General features: G+C 46.1%; 1 protein-coding gene across 9 annotated transcripts in view; it reads right to left on the reverse strand.

Moving 5' to 3' along the window:
* ZMIZ1 (zinc finger MIZ-type containing 1) overlaps positions 1 to 26,162 on the reverse strand; it is a 230,852-nt gene that overhangs the window by 91,964 nt on the left and 112,726 nt on the right. For 8 of the 9 annotated variants that reach the window (XM_072130119.1, XM_072130120.1, XM_072130131.1 and 5 more), the window contains one exon: positions 18,999 to 19,077. The exons of the other annotated variant lie outside the window; for it this stretch is intronic. The gene's annotated coding sequence lies outside the window, so the exon portion shown is untranslated. The remainder of the gene's footprint in view (positions 1 to 18,998; positions 19,078 to 26,162) is intronic. 9 annotated transcript variants of the gene reach the window in all.

The raw sequence follows: 26,162 nt of genomic DNA on the forward strand, positions 1-26,162 counted from the left end.
ATGCCCCATAATACACGGCCAGACACAGCCACATCTTATGCCCCATAATACACGGCCAGACACAACAACATCTTATGCCCCATAATACACGGCCAGACACAGCCACATCTTATGCCCCATAATACACGGCCAGACACAACCACATCTTATGCCCCATAATACACGGCCAGACACAACGACATCTTATGCCCCATAATACACGGCCAGACACAACCACATCTTATGCCCCATAATACACGGCCAGACACAACCACATCTTATGCCCCATAATACACGGCCAGACACAACGACATCTTATGCCCCATAATACACGGCCAGACACAGCCACATCTTATGCCCCATAATACACGGCCAGACACAACCACATCTTATGCCCCATAATACACGGCCAGACACAGCGACATCTTATGCCCCATAATACACGGCCAGACACAACGACATCTTATGCCCCATAATACACGGCCAGACACAACCACATCTTATGCCTCATAATACACGGCCAGACACAACGACATCTTATGGCCCATAATACACGGCCAGACACAACGACATCTTATGGCCCATAATACACGGCCAGACACAGCCACATCTTATGCCCCATAATACACGGCCAGACACAACGACATCTTATGCCCCATAATACACGGCCAGACACAACCACATCTTATGCCTCATAATACACGGCCAGACACAGCCACATATTATGCCCCATAATACACGGCCAGACACAGCCACATCTTATGCCCCATAATACACGGCCAGACACAACCACATCTTATGCCCCATAATACACGGCCAGACACAACGACATCTTATGCCCCATAATACACGGCCAGACACAACGACATCTTATGCCCCATAATACACGGCCAGACACAGCGACATCTTATGCCCCATAATACACGGCCAGACACAACCACATCTTATGCCCCATAATACACGGCCAGACACAACCACATCTTATGCCCCATAATACACGGCCAGACACAGCGACATCTTATGCCCCATAATACACGGCCAGACACAACCACATCTTATGCCCCATAATACACGGCCAGACACAGCGACATCTTATGCTCCATAATACACGGCCAGACACAACGACATCTTATGCCCCATAATACACGGCCAGACACAACCACATCTTATGCCCCATAATACACGGCCAGACACAACCACATCTTATGCCCCATAATACACGGCCAGACACAGCGACATCTTATGCCCCATAATACACGGCCAGACACAACCACATCTTATGCCCCATAATACACGTCCAGGCACAACGACATCTTATGCCCCATAATACACGGCCAGACACAACCACATCTTATGCCCCATAATACACGGCCAGACACAGCCACATCTTATGCCCCATAATACACGGCCAGACACAACCACATCTTATGCCCCATAATACACGGCCAGACACAGCGACATCTTATGCCCCATAATACACGGCCAGACACAGCCACATCTTATGTCCCATAATACACGGCCAGACACAGCGACATCTTATGCCCCATAATACACGGCCAGACACAACGACATCTTATGCCCCATAATACACGGCCAGACACAGCCACATCTTATGCCCCATAATACACGGCCAGACACAGCCACATCTTATGCACCATAATACACGGCCAGACACAGCCACATCTTATGCCCCATAATACACGGCCAGACACAACCACATCTTATGCCCCATAATACACGGCCAGACACAACCACATCTTATGCCCCATAATACACGGCCAGACACAGCCACATCTTATGCCCCATAATACACGACCAGACACAACCACATCTTATGCCCCATAATACACGGCCAGACACAGCCACATCTTATGCCCCATAATACACGGCCAGACACAGCCACATCTTATGCCCCATAATACACGGCCAGACACAGCCACATCTTATGCACCATAATACACGGCCAGACACAACAACATCTTATGCCCCATAATACACGGCCAGACACAGCGACATCTTATGCCCCATAATACACGGCCAGACACAACCACATCTTATGCCCCATAATACACGGCCAGACACAGCCACATCTTATGCACCATAATACACGGCCAGACACAACAACATCTTATGCCCCATAATACACGGCCAGACACAGCGACATCTTATGCCCCATAATACACGGCCAGACACAACCACATCTTATGCCCCATAATACAAGGCCAGACACAGCGACATCTTATGCCCCATAATACACGGCCAGACACAGCCACATCTTATGCCCCATAATACACGGCCAGACACAGCGACATCTTATGCCCCATAATACACAGCCAGACACAACCACATCTTATGCCCCATAATACACGGCCAGACACAGCCACATCTTATGCCCCATAATACACGGCCAGACACAGCCACATCTTATGCCCCATAATACACGGCCAGACACAGCCACATCTTATGCCCCATAATACACGGCCAGACACAGCGACATCTTATGCCCCATAATACACGGCCAGACACAACGACATCTTATGCCCCATAATACACGGCCAGACACAGCCACATCTTATGCCCCATAATACACGGCCAGACACAGCCACATCTTATGCACCATAATACACGGCCAGACACAACGACATCTTATGCCCCATAATACACAGCCAGACACAACCACATCTTATGCCCCATAATACACGGCCAGACACAGCCACATCTTATGCCCCATAATACACGGCCAGACACAGCGACATCTTATGCCCCATAATACACGGCCAGACACAGCCACATCTTATGCCCCATAATACACGGCCAGACACAACGACATCTTATGCCCCATAATACACGGCCAGACACAACCACATCTTATGCCCCATAATACACGGCCAGACACAACGACATCTTATGCCCCATAATACACGGCCAGACACAGCCACATCTTATGCCCCATAATACACGGCCAGACACAACGACATCTTATGCCCCATAATACACGGCCAGACACAACCACATCTTATGCCCCATAATACACGGCCAGACACAGCCACATCTTATGCCCCATAATACACGGCCAGACACAGCCACATCTTATGCCCCATAATACACGGCCAGACACAGCCACATCTTATGCCCCATAATACACGGCCAGACACAGCCACATCTTATGCCCCATAATACACGGCCAGACACAGCCACATCTTATGCCCCATAATACACGGCCAGACACAGCGACATCTTATGCCCCATAATACACGGCCAGACACAGCCACATCTTATGTCCCATAATACACGGCCAGACACAGCGACATCTTATGCCCCATAATACACGGCCAGACACAACGACATCTTATGCCCCATAATACACGGCCAGACACAGCCACATCTTATGCCCCATAATACACGGCCAGACACAGCCACATCTTATGCACCATAATACACGGCCAGACACAACAACATCTTATGCCCCATAATACACGGCCAGACACAACCACATCTTATGCCCCATAATACACGGCCAGACACAGCCACATCTTATGCCCCATAATACACAGCCAGACACAACGACATCTTATGCCCCATAATACACGGCCAGACACAACCACATCTTATGCCCCATAATACACGGCCAGGCACAACCACATCTTATGCCTCATAATACACGGCCAGACACAGCGACATCTTATGCCCCATAATACACGGCCAGACACAGCGACATCTTATGCCCCATAATACACGGCCAGACACAGCCACATCTTATGCCCCATAATACACGGCCAGACACAACCACATCTTATGCCCCATAATACACGGCCAGACACAACCACATATTATGCCCCATAATACACGGCCAGACACAACAACATCTTATGCCCCATAATACACGGCCAGACACAACCACATCTTATGCCCCATAATACACGGCCAGACACAACAACATCTTATGCCCCATAATACACGGCCAGACACAACGACATCTTATGCTCCATAATACACGGCCAGACACAACGACATCTTATGCCCCATAATACACGGCCAGACACAACCACATCTTATGCCCCATAATACACGGCCAGACACAGCGACATCTTATGCCCCATAATACACGGCCAGACACAGCGACATCTTATGCCCCATAATACACGGCCAGACACAACCACATCTTATGCCCCATAATACACGGCCAGACACAGCGACATCTTATGCCCCATAATACACGGCCAGACACAACCACATCTTATGCCCCATAATACACGGCCAGACACAACAACATCTTATGCCCCATAATACACGGCCAGACACAACCACATATTATGCCCCATAATACACGGCCAGACACAACAACATCTTATGCCCCATAATACACGGCCAGACACAGCCACATCTTATGCCCCATAATACACGGCCAGACACAGCCACATCTTATGCCCCATAATACACGGCCAGACACAGCGACATCTTATGCCCCATAATACACGGCCAGACACAACCACATCTTATGCCCCATAATACACGGCCAGACACAGCCACATCTTATGCCCCATAATACACGGCCAGACACAGCGACATCTTATGCCTCATAATACACGGCCAGACACAGCGACATCTTATGCCCCATAATACACGGCCAGGCACAACCACATCTTATGCCCCATAATACACGGCCAGACACAACCACATCTTATGCCCCATAATACACGGCCAGACACAACCACATCTTATGCCCCATAATACACGGCCAGGCACAGCGACATCTTATGCCCCATAATACACGGCCAGACACAACCACATCTTATGCCCCATAATACACGGCCAGACACAACCACATCTTATGCCCCATAATACACGGCCAGACACAACCACATCTTATGCCCCATAATACACGGCCAGACACAACCACATCTTATGCCCCATAATACACGGCCAGGCACATTACATCTTTTGCTCGCTGGATCTGGACCATTTTTCAGGTTTATTTTACAGCTCAGTGAGGACCAAACATTTCCTGAAGGGAGGAGAGAACTGAGGGTCCGAACATCTTTACCGCCTGCAGCAAACAGGAAACATGTTGTTTTTCATATTCACGTTCCTACATTTAACCCCTTAGCATCGGGTCATCGTGTGAATGTGACGTCCCATTCCTAGTCATTAATGCTAAAGTAATTACCAGCATGGGAAAGGAGGCACAACATGTCACTGCATGAAGCGTTAGGCAGAAGAAAACCAAATACACAAAGGTTTTATAAAGCTCTTACAATTCCACCTCAACTTTCACATTAGACGATTGTTCAAATACTGCATCTCCGAGGAAAGACTGGTTAGGGTCTCAATGACGAGTTCCCCACAGATCACGAGAATGAGGGGTCCGATGGGGTCCCAGGTACCTCCGTCAGACCCCTTGTCGCTCCCCAAGATTAATGGAGAAGACAGCCACACATGAGCGTTCTGCTCCATTCATCTCTATAAAGCTGATGGAGATGCCGAGATTGATGTCTGTCAGCTCCATAGAGATGAATGGAGCAGAAGGCTCATGCGCGGCCGCCTGCTCCATTACTCTGACGGAGCAGCGAGGGGTCTGATGGAGGTACCTGGGACCCTATGAGACCTCTAGTTCCTGTGATCTGTGTGGATCTCATCACTGAGACCCCACTGATCAGCAAATATTGATATAAAAATTGTTGCCAATGTCAGCATTTCTTTTGGTAAATCACAGATAAGCCACCGATATTCAGTGAGAGTCCATCTCTTGGCACCTATGTTGATCAGCCTATTAAATGGTACCAGGTCCAATGTTTGGATTCATGTAAATAAATAAGATGCCACATCATTTGTACTGGATGGATGCTTCAAACTGTGGTGAAGGAGGCGGCTTATTTAAGAAAGCTATTTTTTTCAGTTTTTGCTTTTCCAATTTTTTCGAAAAAACTTTTTTTTTTTTTCAATTTTCAGACCCGCTTGGCTAGAGGGGGTTACATGTGCCTGTAGTTGTATGGCATGAATCTGCTTCCATAGGTCAACTGTGTCTACTCCTGCGCCTTTATGCAGTCTCTGCATCACTGATGCAACCAGCTACAACTCTGTGCCACAAACTAAGCTCCGCGGCCAGTGCGAGGGGACAGCGTGCGAGGGGACAGCGTGCGAGGGGACAGCGTGCGAGGGGACAGCGTGCGAGGGGACAGCGTGCGAGGGGACAGCGTGCGAGGGGACAGCGTGCGAGGGGACAGCGTGCGAGGGGACAGCGTGCGAGGGGACAGCGTGCGAGGGGACATCGTGCGAGGGGACATCGTGCGAGGGGACATCGTGCGAGGGGACAGCGTGCGAGGGGACAGCGTGCGAGGGGACAGCGTGCGAGGGGACAGCGTGCGAGGGGACAACGTGTATGGGGACAACGTGTATGGGGACAACGTGTAAGGGGACAGCGTGTATGGGGACAGCGTGTAAGGGGACATCGTGTATGGGGACAGCGTGTAAGGGGACAGCGTGTAAGGGGACATCGTGTATGGGGACAGCGTGTGAGGGGACATCGTGTATAGGGACAGCGTGTATGGGGACATCATATAAGGGGTCCTCATGGTCTCATGATGTCAAAATGTAACCCGGGTGAGGAGGACTGTATAATGACAAATTCTAAATGAACCAAGACATTTATAGGCGATTCATTGACCAAACATTTTTTACTGTTAAGCTCCTTGTTATAGAACAGAAAGTTATACATAAGTAAATGTAACACTGAACAGCTAGATACATACATTCACACATACAAGTCCGCCAGTGCATTTTAGGTTTATCCTGACATTTCAGCCAAATATCCCTCAGCTGGAACACTTGTTATTTTTGACACATATATATATAATGTATAGCTGACAATTTCATTGATACCAGGAGTTTGAGACCTATTTTGATCACTTTCTCTACAAATTTTCATGGGAAGCAAAATGGTGTAAAGCAACTTTTTTAGACACGGGTGTCCTGGGGGTTTGAGCTGCCTCTGCACTCGCCCAGTGATGACACGGGCTGCAGGGCTCCTGGGACACTGCCTTCCTGTAGCCTTACTTTGTGTTTGTTATTTGTAGCAGCAAAAAAACAAAAAGGAAATAATAACTGTTCCATTCATAATGAAGCATTTGGTGCACTGGTTTTGTGTCCTCGTCCTGCTTTAAGATCACACGTGAGAAAAGCTGTAGTAGGCTTAAGGGTGAAAGCCACTCAGAGTAACGAATAGGGACTGCTGAAAAGCTTAGAATCACAGCAAGTGGTGAGGAAAATTCTCTAGTGCACCAATTCCAGCTACAATCCAGGAATATACATTTTTCACAGTCCTGCTGCTACCAACAACACACACAAAGGTGCGGTAGCACATAGCTCCAGAGCCATTACCCAACACTGTATATCTGCAGCAAGAAGGAAATATTTGGAGACTGATGGGACACTAACACGACAAACACGGAGAATCAACATCAGAAAAACTTCTATGGAGTCAGTGAAAAATATAATAGTGAATTTATTCACAAATAAAAAGGCAATTAAAAAATGTCCTTACAATGCGTTGTACACTCTTCCTCAGATAATGGACAGAGTATGATACTATTATAGTAAGACACTGGGGCTCATTTACTAAGGGTCCGTCGGACGCACTTTCTTTGAGTTACCCGACGATTTCCGTTTTGCACTGTTTTTGGCCCACGCGATCGGATCACACATGCACCGGGAAGAAGAAGGTGAACTCCGGCGGACCTCAGCGGGGGAAGTGACACATGCAGGAACTCGAGCGCACGATCTTCATGAATCGCGCCGGAGCCGAATCCTCGTCAAACAACGTGCAACATGACCGGGTAAGTAAATATGCCCCATTGTGTCCATTAATGGGGAAGGGTGTGCAACATCCAAAAGTCATTGTAAGGACATTTTTTTTAATTTCCTTTCTAGATTTTTTTGGAGCCTTGGGAGCTGCATTATTCCCCCCATCAACCTGTGACCATCATCTAGGCACGCAGGATCCAAAGTTACCCCTGGGCGGGTTTGACCTATTAAACCCACGTGGCCAACAGGTGAGCACCCCTCTGTTGTTGTCATTTTGTTTCCTCTGTTGTCTTTTTGTGTCTATCCGGTCCACATTATATCATGGTCAAACATATACTATGCATGAATAATAACTCATCCGTGTATTTTCTAATGTGAGAATTTCTCTATAAACAGCACTGCACACGGCGCTCTAACGCACCTCTATTCAAGTGAACTATTAAACTATAATCCCAGACACAGCCCAAAACTAAAGGGATGCACTTTTTTTTTCATAATCCTAGAAAACCACTCGAAATAATTCCTGGTGACATTTACACACAACACAGAGATCCAATATATAAACTCACTTCATGGTTTGATCCGTACACGATTCAAGCTTAGACCATTACAACTTTATTAATTACATTTAATGTCATAGTTGTTTCTGTTGTTTTTAGGAGTCAACTTTGTGCCTGAAATGTTCTCCAAATCCACACATTGGGAACCTTCATAGCTCAATAAGCTTGACTGGATCCGGAGGGGAAGCAGCGCTCCGGAGAATCACATTAATCTCTCCATCAGCTCCGGCAGCACAGCTTGGAAAGGCTCGTTAGCTGATGAGGTCTTTAAGCTGCTCGGAGGCTCTCTACCTGGACACCTTGAAACTCGCTACTGATAATTTCTTTGTTCCGACTTCCAACTAACCCCAGAGTCCTCTCCTTGCAGCTCCTGAAAGGATCAGTCTGTTCCAGCGCTCAGCACTCACCTCAGCTGAAGCTCTAAGAGTGGCCAGGTCTTGTACAATGAGGATCAGCTTCTACACGAATACTGCAGACAAGTGCTGCAAGCCCACCAGGACCAAAGAAAAGAAAATCTTGTGGGGCCCCATGTATGTCCATGTTTTTGTAATGATGGGTTTTAGATCTTTCGGCACAATATTAGACGTTGGTGTAATTATCCACCATTATCTAGAAATTGTTACCTGAGACTTCCTCTGCTGCATTAATTTCACATCTGCAGAGGGAGGGGGAAGTGCTGAAGGAGCAGGGGGGAGCTGCAGCGTAACATTCTGTGAAGCTGAAGCACACAGGGGGATCTATTAACAAACCCAGGAAGTCTTCTGGCTCATTAGGATAATTTTAAAAGTTGATTTTAAAAGGAAGGAGGCCATGGATAACAAATATAAGACAAATATCACAGTCCCGGTGCCAGGATCTATGAGTAATGTCCCTGGTTTATCCATGCTTGGTTTTCAATGGCAGATTTCCTTTAAGTTTTTGGTATATACACTGGCAGCACATGAGATCTTGTACATGAAGAAATGACCGCATAGACTATGACAGCCCTATCAACGTCACAGCCAAAGAATAGATGCACAAGGGCGACAAAACATTTACCAGCAAAGGCTGAAGTGCAATTTTTGGGTTATTTTAGGTCGGAAAACCACATCTGAGGACCTTCTATTGGTGCAGGGAAAAAATTGAAAGATTATACCTTCCCTGGTGAATTTGAGAGAGTTCAAAAGATGGAGAAGTAAGTGATCTTTCTTACTTTAATTCCAATGTATCTCGCTTAGGAGATTTGCTGCCTTAATAGAGAAATCCAAACGCTCGCAAACACGGAGGGCTAAATCTAAATCCTAATGTAAACCTGCGGATGAAGGTTGTTACATTGTTTTCATTAGCTGTAGCTGACAGTCTGCCGCTTCGTTCTGCGCGGATACATACTCATGACATGTTCTTCCACCAGGTCTTTTTTATATATATCATTAAAACACCCGCATTATCTGCTAACTCCGAGCGCGCTCATATATGAGGTGAATTGTGACAAGATAATGAGGAACATCTTCAGTGTCAGAGGTCTGCAAGACAATATACGAAAGTAGAAGATTCTCAGAGCTTGTGGATAGCAGATGTTATAATGTGTTATAGAGAGGAAGAAAATATACAAAAAGTCAAATGTAAATCATCAAGAGACAGCATCATCTGCTCCAATCAGATTCCTCGCTTCTTCTAGACTCTACCATGAAACATAGCAAACCAGTCATTTACTTGTTCAAGGGTCAACACCATTTCCAGGGGATCATTTAGAACCAGAGGGGCAGGAGACGCGTTAAGCTGGAAGTGGCATCCATCAAAATTCATGGCTACATTCACACGAACATATAAGGGACGAATATACGTCCCCCATACACTTCTATGGCCTCACGGCGCCGTACGGTGCTGCACACGTGAGGCACCGTACCGTTCTGTAGCCTGTAGAAAGATAGGACACTTCCTATCTTCCGGCGGAATACGGTGCAGTGCGCCATATATTCCTATGGATAGGGGCGGGGGTGAGCAGTGCTCATCCCGTGCTCCTCTCCTCAACGCCGATGTATGCCTGCTATACTACGGTACGGCGGACATACATCATGTGAGTGTAGCCTAACACCTAAAAATTTTCCAAGATATTGCTATACATTATGAAGGTTGAGCAAATATTTCTTTAAAGGACATCTACCATTGGATTCACTGATGGCAGACTAGTCCTACTCGTATGCTTATTCAATCTTAATTGGCCCGGAGGCTTACAATCTAATCAACCTACCAGTATGTTTTGGAGTGTGGGAGGAAACCGGAGGAAACACACACAAACACGGAGAGAACATGCAAACTCTTTGCAGATGTTGACCTTGGGACTTGAACCCAGAACCCCAGCACTGCAAGGCTCTTATGCTAACCACTAATCCACTGTGCAGCCCTAGATGCTGGGGAACCTTATGACCAAAGTTAATCTTACAGGTTTCTTTTTTTGCAGATGTTAACATAACGGACGTGAGAAAAAAAATGGATGCAGACAAATAAGGAAGCAAAACGAAAAGCAAAATCCATCGGTTGCCAATGGCCGAGCAGCGGACACACCTGGCACTTCAGCAACATAATTACATCAGGGTCCAAAAGGGGCAGAAGACAATCCTATCCAAAAGTGTCTGTGTACATGACCCATTATAGACGGATGGCGAGTCTCCACACTGGGTCCAAGTCCACCCATTCTGCATGACGTATAAAGCAACTAGATATGAAGTAGCTCCAGGTACAGATCCACAACTTTAACACATTTTATTTATTTTGTGTATTCTATACATTGTATCATGATCACCTAGGACTGATGTATCTAACAGAAGGGGCTACAGAGACCAGACCGGCTCAGAAGGGAGAACCTGCTACATTCAATCGTTCTGCACCCGAATCTGCCCATTGGTTCACTTTTACTAATCAGAGGATTATGGGATCCATTATTAATAGCGGTGGGAAGGAAAGTAACACACACACTGCAGAAGTCAGATAGGGGAGAAGTTGAAGCTAGGACACCGAAATGTAGACACTGCTCGGCTTGGAAGATGGAAAATAACTGGCTCCTATGTGCTCCCCACCCAGCACACGCCATCCAGTAACTAGGGAGGTAATAAGAAAACCGCTGCACTATCCTTCAACTCACTGCCACAAGGAAAGTCAAGGCAGCTATTTAACCCCTTATTAACAATTAAGCAAATGTTTACAAGGGCAAGTATTAGACAAGAGCCCAAAGTTTTACTTCTTTTCCGGCCACACTTCTATCTAAGCTCAGTAGGTGAAGAGAAGTGCAAACAATTGTAAACCTGTTCATGTAATGGATTATTAAAGGGAACCTGTCAGGTTAAACAAGATTCCCGAGCTGCAGGCAACAAGTTCTACAGGACAATTTGCTTAATAGGTTGTTAAATATTTTGTGATCGGGTAAAAGACCTTGTAATTGAACTAAATTCCTTTAGCTGCTGAGCTTTGTAGTCCGGGTGGGTATTCTGAACACTATTATCAACACTTATATGGAGAAGGCTTACTGTATTACTGCCTATTGCACTCCTATGCCCAGGATGAAAGGAAAGTTAACTAAATAAATTATCAGTACAAATGCTCCCCCCTAACAAAATATTTGTCTACAAGGTAACGCCTGCCTTATTATAATGATGGCTCATTGGACCCCTCGCTCAACTCTTGTAGTTGAAAATGGATCAGATGTCTGTGACTACAGAGGAACAGAACAGGAATATGGGATGGACTTCCAAAATCCCATTGGCCAGTTGGGCATCCCCTTATTATACAATTAAAGCCCAAAAATCCACATGATAATAACAAAACAGAGAAAAATAATGATACAAAAATCATCACACACATAATGTAGTGTTACATAAGTAGCGGCAGAGATGTATATACTGGCCAACATGGACATATACAATGCTCTGCCTGCTACTGTGGTCTCTAGAAAATATTACTAAGAGAGTCACAGGTTCCCCGGGAAATAGAGTCATCATTTCAGTGTCAGGTAGGTAAATTATGCCGTACAGAACGAAGTCATGAAGTAATGGCAGGAGCTGAGAGGGAAAAGATAATCATGGGCATCATATGTATAGGGTGCCATATGCAGATCCATATCCAAATGTCCGAAAAGGAACCCCGAGATAGAGCAAGGCTCCTATGTACACGGCAGGATGATGATGCCATTTCTCACGGCTTCACCTACTATGAAAAGTCTGAGAAGCTGAGAATTGAGCGTGAGCTTCCATCACACTCATACTTACTTTTTTGGAATAAAAAAAACTTCAATAATCACCGATGAGATTTTGCTGTGCACTAAATTTCGGAAAAGAAATGGACATGCACAGAATTCGTTGAGGATTTTTTGGGTATATTTGGCACCTTATCTGCAGATTAGTTGCAAAGTGGATGAGATGTAATGGAATCAGAGTCTCTTTCTGTGCTAAAACCTGCACAACAAAACTTGACCGGTGCTTCAGGTCTTCATTGGATATTTGCAGGATTTCTAGTTCCTCTCAACACACAGGAAAAGACCACACGGCCAAACAGTGGCCAAATGGATGAGCCACCTCAGCCACAGACTGTAGGAGTGATGTCACGACAGACAAGAGACTGGTGGAGCCTCCGAGATGTGTAAGAGCATCAGGAAGTTGGTGAGGCAAGTATAGCTTACAAGTAATACAAGTTGGCCCGAAGATAGTGCATCTGAAATACAGACGGTCCCCTACTTAAGGACACCCGACTTACAGACGGACCCCTCTGCCCACTGTGACCTCTGGTGACCTCTCTGGATGTTACTATAGCCCCAGGCTGCACTGATCAGCTGTAAGGTGTCTGTAATGAAGCTTTATTCATAATTCTTGGTCCAATTATGGCAAAAAATTTTCAAACTCCGATTGTCTGGAGCTACAATTATAAAATATACAGTTTCGACTTACATACAAATTCAACGTAAGAACAAACCTATGGGCCCCATCTTGTACATAACTCGGGGACTGCCTGTAATGCTATGTTGGCCTCAGGTCACATCAGTGTTTTGGGTTTGCACAAAATAAAAAAGTGCTTACTTGACGAAAGCTCCGGCTGAAATATTCTTCGTGTTCAATGGTAGAAGTCATCAATGTAAAACATTTATCAAGAGTTAAACAGTTGAAACGTCTCATGAGTTTTGGCTTCTGTCAGAGAGGAGTAGACGAGGCCAAAGCAATAATTCTAGCCGACGACTTGTGCTGGAAATAAAACCCCTTAACAAAAGTGCGGAGATGAGCACCGGCTCAAAAAACTCGGAGCAAGTGCGGGGTCCGTATTTGGGGATCAACCGTTCCTCAAGAGGTCGGGACTAGAGTTGCAACCGGCAGCTGATCTGTGTGCGGAGGGATTTAGTAGTCGTAGATTTACTAGGAAAAACCATTTAGACTTTCCATTGCCTTTCCATGAAAAGATAGAAAACAAGAAGACTGGAATATTTCAGCAGATGACACATGTGTAAGACGGGTAAAGGCTAAACCGCCATAATAAACTGCTGGTGCTTTGTGGTAAAGGCTGCAGTCCGTGGAAAATATCAAGAACATTTTTTTCCCCCAATTTTCTCGGATTTTCAGTCCTCAGCCCCGGATTTGCCTCCATAACACGGGCGTGGTACCTAAACCACCAGACCACGATTGTCACGGGTCTATTAATATCTTCTTGGAGAAGAATGCTGCCAATATTGTGGCACTGTTCTGGTTAACAAATACCCCTCTAACCTCTAATGTTTAGGTAAACAGCATGAAGCGAGCTCCGGAACATCCCGGACCCGCGCTGATTATGTCATTTACTTCCAAGGCGGTATTAATCCTGCATCACAAAGCTCAGAGTAAGAGCCCGGCCACCTACACTACTATATTATAGGAAAGCTCTTAATACCCTTATTTTATGGTCAGCACCAGCCAGTCCATCACTCCCGCTGGCAGGGAGGGGTACAGCAGGTAGAGGGTAGAATTGATCACAGTCAGACAGCTGATCCCACCAGCAGGTCTATCGACTTCAGAGTCTTATTTATGACTCCATCTCTGCCGGGAAGCCGATCCAATGCATCACTGTCCTTTACAGCGCTGAAATGGGTTAATAAGGAAGCCCAGCAAAAGAATAGGTGGGGGTCGCTTTCAGTGTAAATTCTTTAAAAAGGTCTTCGAAGGGGGGGGGGGGCATAATGAAAAGCATCTGCGGCTCATCTCCGCCTTGGCCCTTCACTCCCTCCTCTTCTCCCTCCTTTACAAGGTGCTGCAAAACAACTCCATCAGGTTGATCTAAGAGGAAGTATCCTCCGGTATCTAGATGTTCTATGACTTATCGCTAACAATAATCATCCTGATTTATATGTTGCCTACTTACTCTCCAGCATGAGCCAGTCCAGCTTAAGGGCACTCGTCACCATGAAACTACTACTCCCATCAGGTAGGGTATGAAATGTCATTTCTAGAATTACCTCTTTTAAGTGAAATCTCAGCCAATGTTTGGGGTGTTTTGGGCCTATGTTTCCACAGCTCGCGCACATCCCCTTGTGTGTCTAGGGGCTCATCCACATGGCTGCGGTTCCCTTGGCCCTTGATTCGGATCTGTTTGACTACACTACAAAACTCAGAGCAGTTCCTATTCCCCACCTAAGTAAGCAGATCACACGCCGAACACACATGTGCCGCAGACAAGGGTCCGTGGAGCTTTGTTTGAGGCCCCTGATAAGCAGAAGTTTGTCTACAGGAGACCTAAGGTGTATACAGATCACAAGTACATGAACAAATAGCATATTCCAGAGAACTGGTGCAGCTCAGGGGAGATTTTAAAAGAATAAACCTGTATGAAGAATAACATGAACGGCTTGTGTAACTCTTGAACCATCTCGCAGCAGTACAGATAACGTATAGGATTGAGATGGCCACGACACCGAGGGGAGTGATGCGGCCCCCTCGTCAGACCAGAGTGCTCATGATCATTGCTTACCACATAGTCCAATTCATTGTATTGGGATTGTTCCTTGGCCAGTCCCTTCTAACATCTGATGGCCTAGTGATCTGATACTGACGACCTTCCACCCAATGCCGAGCCATGAATGAAGGTTTGTGGCCATTAATAATATTAGTAGCAGACAGCTGTTTAGGTATTATATAAAGATAACACTAATTGGACAGTTCTAATTGCCTACATATTTGTGAAGGCCCCTGATTTGGGTCAGACGCTGGCTATCCTTCTCCCCGTCACCTTCAGCTGACCCCCATCCCCCCCCAGGTCCGGCTGTGTATTGATTCCTGGAGGAATGTGAGCACATCTTACAGCTGTCTTATCTATTACTTAGAGAGAGGGGGGTAAATGATTGGTTTTTTGGCACGGTGTCACCTTGTTCATATCTTGTGAATGTAAAGGTTTCATTCATCTACAGGCAGAGCGTTAATGAAGGCGACGTCCTCCACACCTAAACCTGCAGAATTCACGGCAAGCGGGAGGATAATCTATCTATGTAACAATCTTCTTTTCTCAAAGGGAATAAGTGGTGTCCTGCTCTAGTAACCGAGCCGGACCAAAAATAGCCCCTTCCACAAGCCAGAAGAGGTATCGGAGGGTGGATTATTCTCCGTCCCCCATTGAGAATACATGAATGATGGGAGGAATAGCTGGTCACCAAAGGAGGGTTCAGTTTATCATGGAATTATCCCAATATCTATATTATCATTGCTTATAATCTTCTGGTTGAATAAAGGACCTGCTAAAATATAAACTTTATGTCCTCTAAATGTCTATTGTGGACTGCGAACACTAGAATATTGTCAGACCCTGTAGGATCTACAGACAAACAACTTATATAATAATAATAATTCCTGTATTTATATAGAGCACACAGATTCCTCAGCGCTGCACAGAGCATGACAAATCAGTCCCTGTCCCCATGGGGCTCACAATCTAATCACCTACCAGTATGTATTGGAGGGTGGGAGGAAACCGGAGGACCCGGAGGAAACCCACGCAAATACAGTGAGAACATACAAACTCTTTGCAGATGTTGACCTGGAACCCAGGACTCCAGCGCTGCAAGGCATAAGTGCTCACCACTCAGCCACCGTGCCGCCCATTCTATCTGGCAGAGGTTAACAATACGTTATGTAAAGAATCCAAAGTCCGCCACGAATAATTCTTCATTAATCCATCGTATTGAATCATAGTAGCATATCTATATGTTAAGTTCACATCTATTGGTGGTCAGGGGTTCCCCACCATATTGTCTAGGGATCCCCCTGTTGACAAATACAGAATTGCTTTAGGAAAATATGACGGAACAAGTGAAACCCAAATAGTTATTCTAAGCAATTCATGTCTGGATAAAGCATCTCCTCCGGGTTATACAAAGCAAACGCCTGCAGCAGGACCTGTAGAATCGCAATGACCTTTAAACATTGGATCTTGGCATGGTGATGCGATTGTACATTTTATAGATCATAAAGCAATGCAGCAGTGCTGCCACCTTGTCTCCTGCCCCTCCTCATCCTCCGCCGCCCCAACCCCCCTCACGTTCCTCCTCTGTTTATGAAGTCTCAGGAAATACCACATTCTCCTCTCCACCATCAGCGGAGACATGTGACCTGCGAGGACCTGCATTTCTCACAGAGAGAAATATTTTATTCCAGGAGTCAGGCACTGGGAGCCTGCGCCGCCTCCTCCTCCCCCACTTCAGTGATCAGCAGGATTTTTTTTCCTGGCTCACATACTGTATTCATTTCTTCCCTTGAATTAGAGGCTGAAGCTCATCTCATGTTGACTGGCTTCCAGCCCCGGCCGGCCTTTCATGATGTGACCGACTCGCGTCACTCTCGCGCTCTTCCCAGAAATGCATTTTCAGGTCAACGTGCCATCTATGTCTTCATTCTCATCTGCAGTCAAGGTGTGGCTGGCACTTACAAGGTTAAAAAGTGACATAAACTCGTAGGCTGATATTCTTACACTCAGCCTGGTATTACACGCATGAAGCTCTAGGGCTGAATATTCATTCTATAAAGGGAATCCGGAATAGAAACCAAGCTCCAAATTATTTTTCATTGGATACGGATCAGTCCCAGTTCCCCTAACAGCATACAATTCCAGCTTATTTATCTGTTGTCTTGGGCTGCATTCACACTGCCGTATGGGGGACGTATATATATAGCGTACATCCCCCATAGACGCCAATGGGTGCACGGCGCCCTACAGGAGCGGTATGGAGCAGCACAAGTGCGGCCAGGTACCATTCCCTACTCCGTGAAAAGATAGGACATGACGGCGCCGTGCACCATGTTCCTCTGCGGAGAGGGGGGCAGCACTCACCCCCACCTCCTCTCCCTGGCGCCAAACCGTGCCCACCGTGCTACGGTACGGCAGGCACGCGTCAGTGTGAATTCAGCCTAAGGGTAGATGTATATAACTTGTAAAAGGACAAGTGCCCACCGATCCAGGAAAAAGTTTACAATGTCCTAGACCAGTGATGGCAAGCCTTTTAGACACCAAGTGCCCAAACTACAACCAAAACCCACATATTTTTCGCAAAGTGCCAATGCGCCAATGTAAGCAGTAACTTAAAACTCCCTGCTCTGTCACATGTTTAAATTGTATAGGCACCTGAGGACACCAATACAGTAGAAAGAAAGTGTAGATCATTGTAGCTTCCTTTTAGGGTCCCGGGCTGCCTGGGACTGCAAGAGGCCTTGAGTCTGGTCTGGTGAACTCTGCGCTGGGGTGATGGTGCGGGTGCCCATAAAGAGGGCTCTGAGTGCCACCTCTGGCACCCGTGCCATAGGTTCGCCACCACTGTCCTAGACTGAACCATTTTTGCGCACAAAAGTTGATAAGGTTCCATAAAAAATGCCAGGCTGAAGCAAATCAGCCGAGAATATATTTTGCACAGCAGATTTTACCCAAGTCTGTGTGCAGGAAGCCTAAAGGGCCTCAGAGTCATAACCGTATGCACAATCATTCACAAACTTTACGGAGCCGTCTTGTTAGTTGTCGATCGCATCTTAAAAATGATCTTTAAAAGGAAATCTACCACAAGGATGAAGGATTGTAAACCAAGCACACTTACATGTTGGTCAGTGACCCCTCTGGCAAGATCCACTCTTATTTTTTAGCTTCTTATACCCTTGTTTTTACAAAAACAAGGCTTAACAGATTATGCAAATTAGCCTGAGGGGCTCCAAATTCAATTAGCAGCTATGGAGCATGGAGTCCCTTAGGCTCATTTGCATAATTTTTAAAGCCTTTTTTTTTTTAAACTAAGAAACTAAAAGAAGAGAGGATCTTGCCAGAGGGGGCAGACACCAGCAGGTAAGTGTGCTTGGTTTACAATCCTTCATCCTGGTAGTGAGACATGAGGAAGACAAGGCTGCCTTCTTCCAGTCATAGCACCGCGCCAATGTGGCAGATGTTGCAGCTCAGAAAAGGGATATACAGCTACAAGTATCACACGATGACAGGTATGGCGGTCTAACATATGGCCACCTACCCCTAACTACAGATTATAATCTGCAAACCTCAATTAATTGAGGATTAATTTGCCAAGTAATAACGGTTTCAGTAGTAGCTCCAGATCAGCGCCAAGTGCAGGTATTATGTGGCCTTCACGTAACTTTCTTCATTCCCTCTAACAATCCCCTTCCTTTAGGGTATTTACCAGTCACTCACCCGCATTTCCCAATGCACTTCTCCCCTTCAGGCTGTTGCCGCTTCCTTTTCGTTTTTTCACTTGTCTAAATCCATTCTTCTGAAAAACAAAAATTTAAACGTAAATACATTAGGGTGGAGGGGGGGGGGTGTACGATTTGGGTTGTAAATGTGATATTTCCTAACAATTTGCACTAGATTTTACCCCCATTAGGCCTCGCTGATGAGCCGGAAGAGAATGGAAGCGCTTTAAAGCTAAAAACTAATGACTTTGGCTCCGTCACCTACGAAACGCAATGAAGCCCCATCAAAAATTAACCCATCAGTTTCCAGAGCAGCGATGAGATCCATTTATCAATCAATTCCAATTTGCGGTATAACATTTCTAGCTTCTGAATTGCACCTGAAGGTAAGTTTTAGTGGGTGACTGCAGCAGTCATCTGCCCCATATATTTGTTGGAGACGCCAAAAGATGTAAAATGAGTCTGTGTCACCAATGAGCAGTGCTGGTGCTTCTTTCAGCATTTACTTTCAATTTTAAAAAATTATTTGAATTTTAATTTATAAGTCTAACAAAATAGGGTGTGAAACACTGGTCACTTACACTTCTGTGGCCGCTCCTGTGCCAGCCGTAGTGCCAAAGATTAGTGGTCTGGAATGAGGCCCCCGAAGTTTACCCACATGAAGTTTGCAATGTTTTATATGGATAGTGTTAAGCTGCTGATGTTTCTATAGTAAGAGCTCATATAGATGAAGGTCTTTGTTTCAGCAGCTGCCATTCACCCCCAGTTCTTTTCTTTGGGCTCATGCACGTGGTGGCTGTGGTTCACATGGTCCACGTATGAGCCGACTGCCCGAGTCATTGGCACCTGAGCAGACCTCACACGACGATGACACACGGGTCCGTTGTTTGCTGTCGCTAATGCACATGGTCGTGGGCAGAAAGCCATAGACAGCAATGACATGTGCAGTGAAGTTGCCACCGTGGCAAGGCCACCTGCTCAGCTGTTTTCGTGGTTGCTATTGCCTAGAATGCGTAGGTCGTTCTGACCACCTGCATAGAGACCTCCAATCTTGAGAAAGTGGCTTCCTTCTAAAATCAACTTTCAATTGTGCTAATGAGCATGAAGGGCTCTGTGGGTGTTACTAGAGCCTCTCTGTGCTGCAGCTTCACAGGCATTTCCACGCTCCCGCTTTGTGCTAAAACATCTTCTGCTGCCATGAGATTACAGCAGTGAGCTGAACTTCTTGTGTCTTTGTTCACATGATCACATGAGCAGTCAGAGGGAGGTGAAGTGCTTAGGGGAATGGGGGGGTTAGACAGTGTAACAGCCTGCGAATCAAGAGCCGGGAGGGGCTCTGGTAACACCCCCAGAGCCATTTTAGCTTATTAACAGAATTTTAAAGTTGATTTAAGAAGTAAAAAAATCAATGGATAACTAATATAATCCTGCAATCTCTTTATAACTTTTCCTTCCCTAATATGTAAATTTTCTAAAGAGGCTACTGGAGCGGGAAGTAGCCGTAGCCGAGGCAATATGGCTCGGCTACTCCATGCCCCAGTGGCCTCTTTGATCCCCCTACAAGATATCTTCGATGCGCAGAACACAAGGCCTGCGGCTGCGTGGTCACTGCTCCGAAGCCGGAGCCATTGTGCATGCGCAGAACTCCGGCTTCGCGGACGAGGGCACGCAGCTCCTCATAGCCAAAGATATCTGATAAGAGGCTACTTAGACCTTACATATTAGGGAAATAAAAGTTATAAATATAAATATAAGTATAATATAGACGTGTATAGCGGGTACGTGAGGATTTGCCCTTAAAAGGTCTCTCCTCACGTCCTATAGATGCACCAACCATCCGATCAATCTTTATAGGGACATCTGTGGTGGTAGGTTCCCTTTAAGTAGCACCTGCCACTTGATGTCTTGTATAATTTTGCCCCCTAAAAAAATCCCATGTCACACACAAAGAGAAAACAACCCGTGGGCTGCCTTAGAAGTGCATTGAAAACCCAGTAAATACATTTGGAGCAATAGAGTAACAGTGAAGTCAGATTTTAGCAGATATTCCAATAGCCAAATCCTGTTCTTTCCGCTGGTTTTCAAAGCGGAGAATGTCTTTAAGGCAGAACACAAGGTCAGGGAGGATGAGCGCTCCCTACATCCCGCCCGCTTCACAAAAATCCTGGAAAATGATTTCCCAATAAAACATTTCTCCCCAGCACTGGTAACACACCAACACAGCTCTTATGTCCTCGTAAGAGAAGGTTGTGGAGGAGAACGTGAAGGGTCGAACATTTTCTGAGAACAGATCCGGTCAGACAATGGCACAATTGTTACACTGGAGAGGACACAAGTCATGGGTCTACACCTCAGCAGTGTGATAGCAGTGGGAAGCTGGAGGAGAGCAGTGTGAGAGCAGTGGGAAGCTGGAGGAGAGCAGTGTGATAGCAGTGGGAAGCTGGAGGAGAGCAGTGTGAGAGCAGTGGGAAGCTGGAGGAGAGCAGTGTGATAGTAGTGGGAAGCTGGAGGAGAGCAGTGTGAGAGCAGTGGGAAGCTGGACGAGAGCAGTGTGAGAGCAGCGGGAAGCTGGAGGAGAGCAGTGTGATGTCAGTGGGAAGCTGGAGGAGAGCAGTGTGATAGCAGTGGGAAGCTGGAGGAGAGCAGTGTGATAGCAGTGGGAAGCTGGAGGAGAGCAGTGTGATAGCAGTGGGAAGCTGGAGGAGAGCAGTGTGATAGCAGTGGGAAGCTGGAGGAGAGCAGTGTGATAGCAGTGGGAAGCTGGAGGAGAGCAGTGTGATAGCAGTGGGAAGCTGGAGGAGAGCAGTGTGATAGCAGTGGGAAGCTGGAGGAGAGCAGTGTGATAGCAGTGGGAAGCTGGAGGAGAGCAGTGTGATGTCAGTGGGAAGCTGGAGGAGAGCAGTGTGATAGCAGTAGGAAGCTGCAGGAGAGCAGTGTGAGAGCAGTGGGAAGCTGGAGGAGAGCAGTGTGAGAGCAGTGGGAAGCTGGACGAGAGCAGTGTAATAGCAGCGGGAAGCTGGAGGAGAGCAGTGTGATGTCAGTGGGAAGCTGGAGGAGAGCAGTGTGAGAGCAGTGGGAAGCTGGAGGAGAGCAGTGTGATAGCAGTGGGAAGCTGGAGGAGAGCAGTGTGATAGCAGTGGGAAGCTGGAGGAGAGCAGTGTGATAGCAGTGGGAAGCTGGAGGAGAGCAGTGTGATGTCAGTGGGAAGCTGGAGGAGAGCAGTGTGATAGCAGTGGGAAGCTGGAGGAGAGCAGTGTGAGAGCAGTGGGAAGCTGAAGGAGAGCAGTGTGATAGCAGTGGGAAGCTGGAGGAGAGCAGTGTGATAGCAGTGGGAAGCTGGAGGAGAGCAGTGTGATGTCAGTGGGAAGCTGGAGGAGAGCAGTGTGATAGCAGTAGGAAGCTGCAGGAGAGCAGTGTGAGAGCAGTGGGAAGCTGGAGGAGAGCAGTGTGATATCTGCCACGACCCCCCTTTGTTTCACTGCTCCTCCAGTTAACCCCTTTGTGTGCAGACAATTGGTAAGCTTCTAGCCTTACACAAATCTAGGGTTATAATAAAGAACAGCTCGTTGGCATCATTCTGGTAATTACAGCGACTACAGAGCCCAGGATTGAACGCTGCGGCACTAGTCATTGTGATGGGATACGTGGACTATGCCGTCCTGCAGACATCAGATTAGCTAATCAGTGGTCTATGAACAGATGATAATGTGCTTTTAGACGGCTCATGGAAGCGCTCTAGCTACGGGGCAACATGAAGACGTCAGTCAATTTATTTTGTATGTTTATTAAAGGGAACCAGACACTCTGAAAATGTAGTCCTATCTAACGTCAGCATGTTATAGAGCAGAAGAAACCAAGTAGGTGGTACATAATATCTTATCTGCAGGCAGTGTGTTATACAACATGAGCTGAGCACATAGTATACAGTATATAGTATATACTATGCATGTTATAGAGCAGGAGGAGCTGAGCAGATTGTACATAGTGTCCTATCTGCAGGCAGCATCTTATAGAGCAGGAGGAGCTGAGCAGATTGTACATAGTGTCCTATCTGCAGGCAGCATATTATAGAGCAGGAGGAGCTGAGCAGATTGTGCATAGTGTCCTATCTGCAGGCAGCATCTTATAGAGCAGGAGGAGCTGAGCAGATTGTACATAGTGTCCTATCTGCAGGCAGCATGTTATAGAGCAGGAGGAGCTGAGCAGATTGTACATAGTGTCCTATCTGCAGGCAGCATGTTATAGAGCAGGAGGAGCTGAGCAGATTGTACATAGTGTCCTGTCTGCAGGCAGCATGTTATAGAGCAGGAGGAGCTGAGCAGATTGTACATAGTGTCCTGTCTGCAGGCAGCATGTTATAGAGCAGGAGGAGCTGAGCAGATTGTACATAGTGTCCTATCTGCAGGCAGCAGATATATATATAGCCAGCAGCAAGGGAAGCCGGAAAGGTAAGCTTTGATTTATTTTTTTTTTACTCAAGTATAAGCCGAGTTTGGGGTTTCAGCACAATTTTTTGTGCTAAAAAACTAGGCTTATACTCGAGTATATATTTTTGCAGTAAATTGAGCAGGTAAGGGAGAAGGTGAGGAAGAGTAAAGGAAAAGCTTTAGCGAAACCCTACATTTTTGATACATGGTGTGTAGGAGCTAAAAAGGAGCCAACAAAAAAGTGATACAATACTGATGTGTTATAATTGGCTTTCAATCAAATTAGGCCAATTGTCTAGATCTACCTGCGATTGGAAGTCTTATGGGGAACATGATCTGATACGGTATTTTTCTTTGTACCGTGCCCGGGAGCATGATGGTGCTATATGGGTAACTTAACCAATGTAACATCTTATAATTTGTCTCTATTTTGTACACATTATATTATCAGATATTGTATATCATATCCCATTTGTGTCTTCTGTAGTATATACTATAGTTCTGGAGGGGAGAATAACCCTGGCGCACACTTCTCTAATGTGTTTTCACTACTATATTCTGTCCATAGAAACTCAGCCATAAAGTGTCTTGTGTAATGACCAGTCGTAACTTTGATCTTTTTTGGCCAATTATACTGAAACCTTTATTAGCCAATTAGAAAGTCATAAAAACGGGACAGGATAATAAATTTCATAGGAAATGATACAAAAAAAGCCTTAAATGTTTTTGGTAGGATGTAGATATTGGTAGTGGCTTTTTTTAAAGTTGGAAATCCATGAAATACTTTAATTATTCCAAAATGACACTAAATTCTAATCAGACTAATATGCGATACTTTCCTTCATCAAAGATCAAATGTTCAGACAAAAGTGATCTACAATGTTTGGCCAACAAGGACCCCAACCCTTAAGACAAGTCTTTTTTGAGGAAAGTCCAGGTTGAATTTGTCTTGGATAGAGCAGAAGGAGGAGGGAGTAGAAGACATAACCAGACAGGGAGGACCATTCGGGTTTTTAGAGCCTGTGGAATACTATTGTTGTACGAGACCCAGAACCTTCCCCCAGCAGACTCATGGCCTCTCCTCTCGTAGCCACATCAGACTTTAATACACATGGAAAGGAGCTCATTAAAAAACCAGAGGTGAATTAAAGCCATACGCTGAAGAGCGCTCATCCAAGCTCCAGCTTCCTCACAAGAAGTTTCTTAGAAGTGCTTAGTGATTTTAACAAGCAGAAAGTTCACTTTGTCTTTTACAAAAAGTTCACGTGATCGTTTTTTTTTTTTTTTTTAATTAATATACAAGAAGGGCAAGTACTTACAGTATAAGGCTGCATTCACACTGCTGTTGCCAATCGTACCGTAGCACGGCGGGCACACGACGGCGCAGGGGAGAGGAGGAGGTGACCCCTGCCCCTCTCCATAGAGGAACAAGGCGGACGGCGCCGAATGCTGAGATAAGATAGGACATATCCCATCTTTTCACGGGGTATGGAACACTACAGTGCCGCTCCAGAAGGGCGCTATGCTGCCATTGCCATATAGGCTGTATATACGTCCCCCATAAGGCAGTGTCAGTGCAGCCTAAACAGAAGAAACAATATAGTTTAAAGCAAGAAAGATAGTGGGACCGGCACCACCCTCTCCACACAACCCAAACTCAGTGGCGCCCCAGAGTGTGAACTGACATCCCATGAACTGAACTCCCATGTGACAGACAAACAAACAATCTTATTCACATAAAAAGAGCCCCTGTAATTTTGATCTCTGGAGGTCTCGGCAGCCCGACCCCTGCAATGTGCCACTGAGGGTGTATGGGCATCGTAATAATAATAATGAATCATTTCTTTGTTTATATAGCACACAGATTACACATATAAATGTCCATACCCCACAAAATTTAAGGAGGGAGATTTATCAGGGCTTGTACCTTTATTTTAGCCATACAAGCCTGTAATTGAGATTACTGACCCCTTCCCACCACCTCCAAGCCAAGTGGGCGTAGAGGGGGGTAAAGTGGGGCATGACTGGCAGCGGAGTGGCCGGCCCTACGCCCTCGCTACAGCCAGTTATCTTTCATAGCGTAGAGCCTGACGTAGGATTATACACCGGAGCAGCTTCCCCACTGATAACACCTGGAGGACGGAGCCACCTGATGTATCCTACAATGGGAAGACTTGGTCTCACGCCGGAGCAGAAGAGGAGGCATATGATAAAGGTGTTTATTCAGACCAAAATACTGAAAACATATCCATAAATAAGGCCAACAAAAACAGAGAATGGAGGAGGAATCAGACAGCTCTGTTCTCTGTGTCAGGTTTTTATAGGGAGATATCAGGTTGTTAGTGGATAAAACATGTGGCATGGCACACAGTACATGGCACACAGTACATGGCACACAGTACATGGCACACAGTACATCTAGCCACTAGGTACCAGTCACACGGCAGCTTGTAGGATGTGGTTGCCAATAGTGTAAGTTTGGAGAGAGCAGACGGCAGGCAGCACAGTGCTACTTGTGTCTCCCGAATGCCGTGATGGAAAACAAGGCGGCTTTTAACATTTCTGCTGCTCATTTTACCTTGGACTAGAATCAGAACGGAGCCAGACGCACAGGCACAGCCAGATTTGTCTTTGGCGCTCCTCGCCCCACCACTAGCGCGCTAATGGTTTACTAATAAATTATCTTCTCCTGCTGCTCAATAAACAAATAGCGATACCTGCAGCACAAGACGTGT

This window comes from Engystomops pustulosus, chromosome 11, assembly GCF_040894005.1.
Source record: "Engystomops pustulosus chromosome 11, aEngPut4.maternal, whole genome shotgun sequence".
NCBI lineage: Eukaryota > Metazoa > Chordata > Amphibia > Anura > Leptodactylidae > Engystomops > Engystomops pustulosus.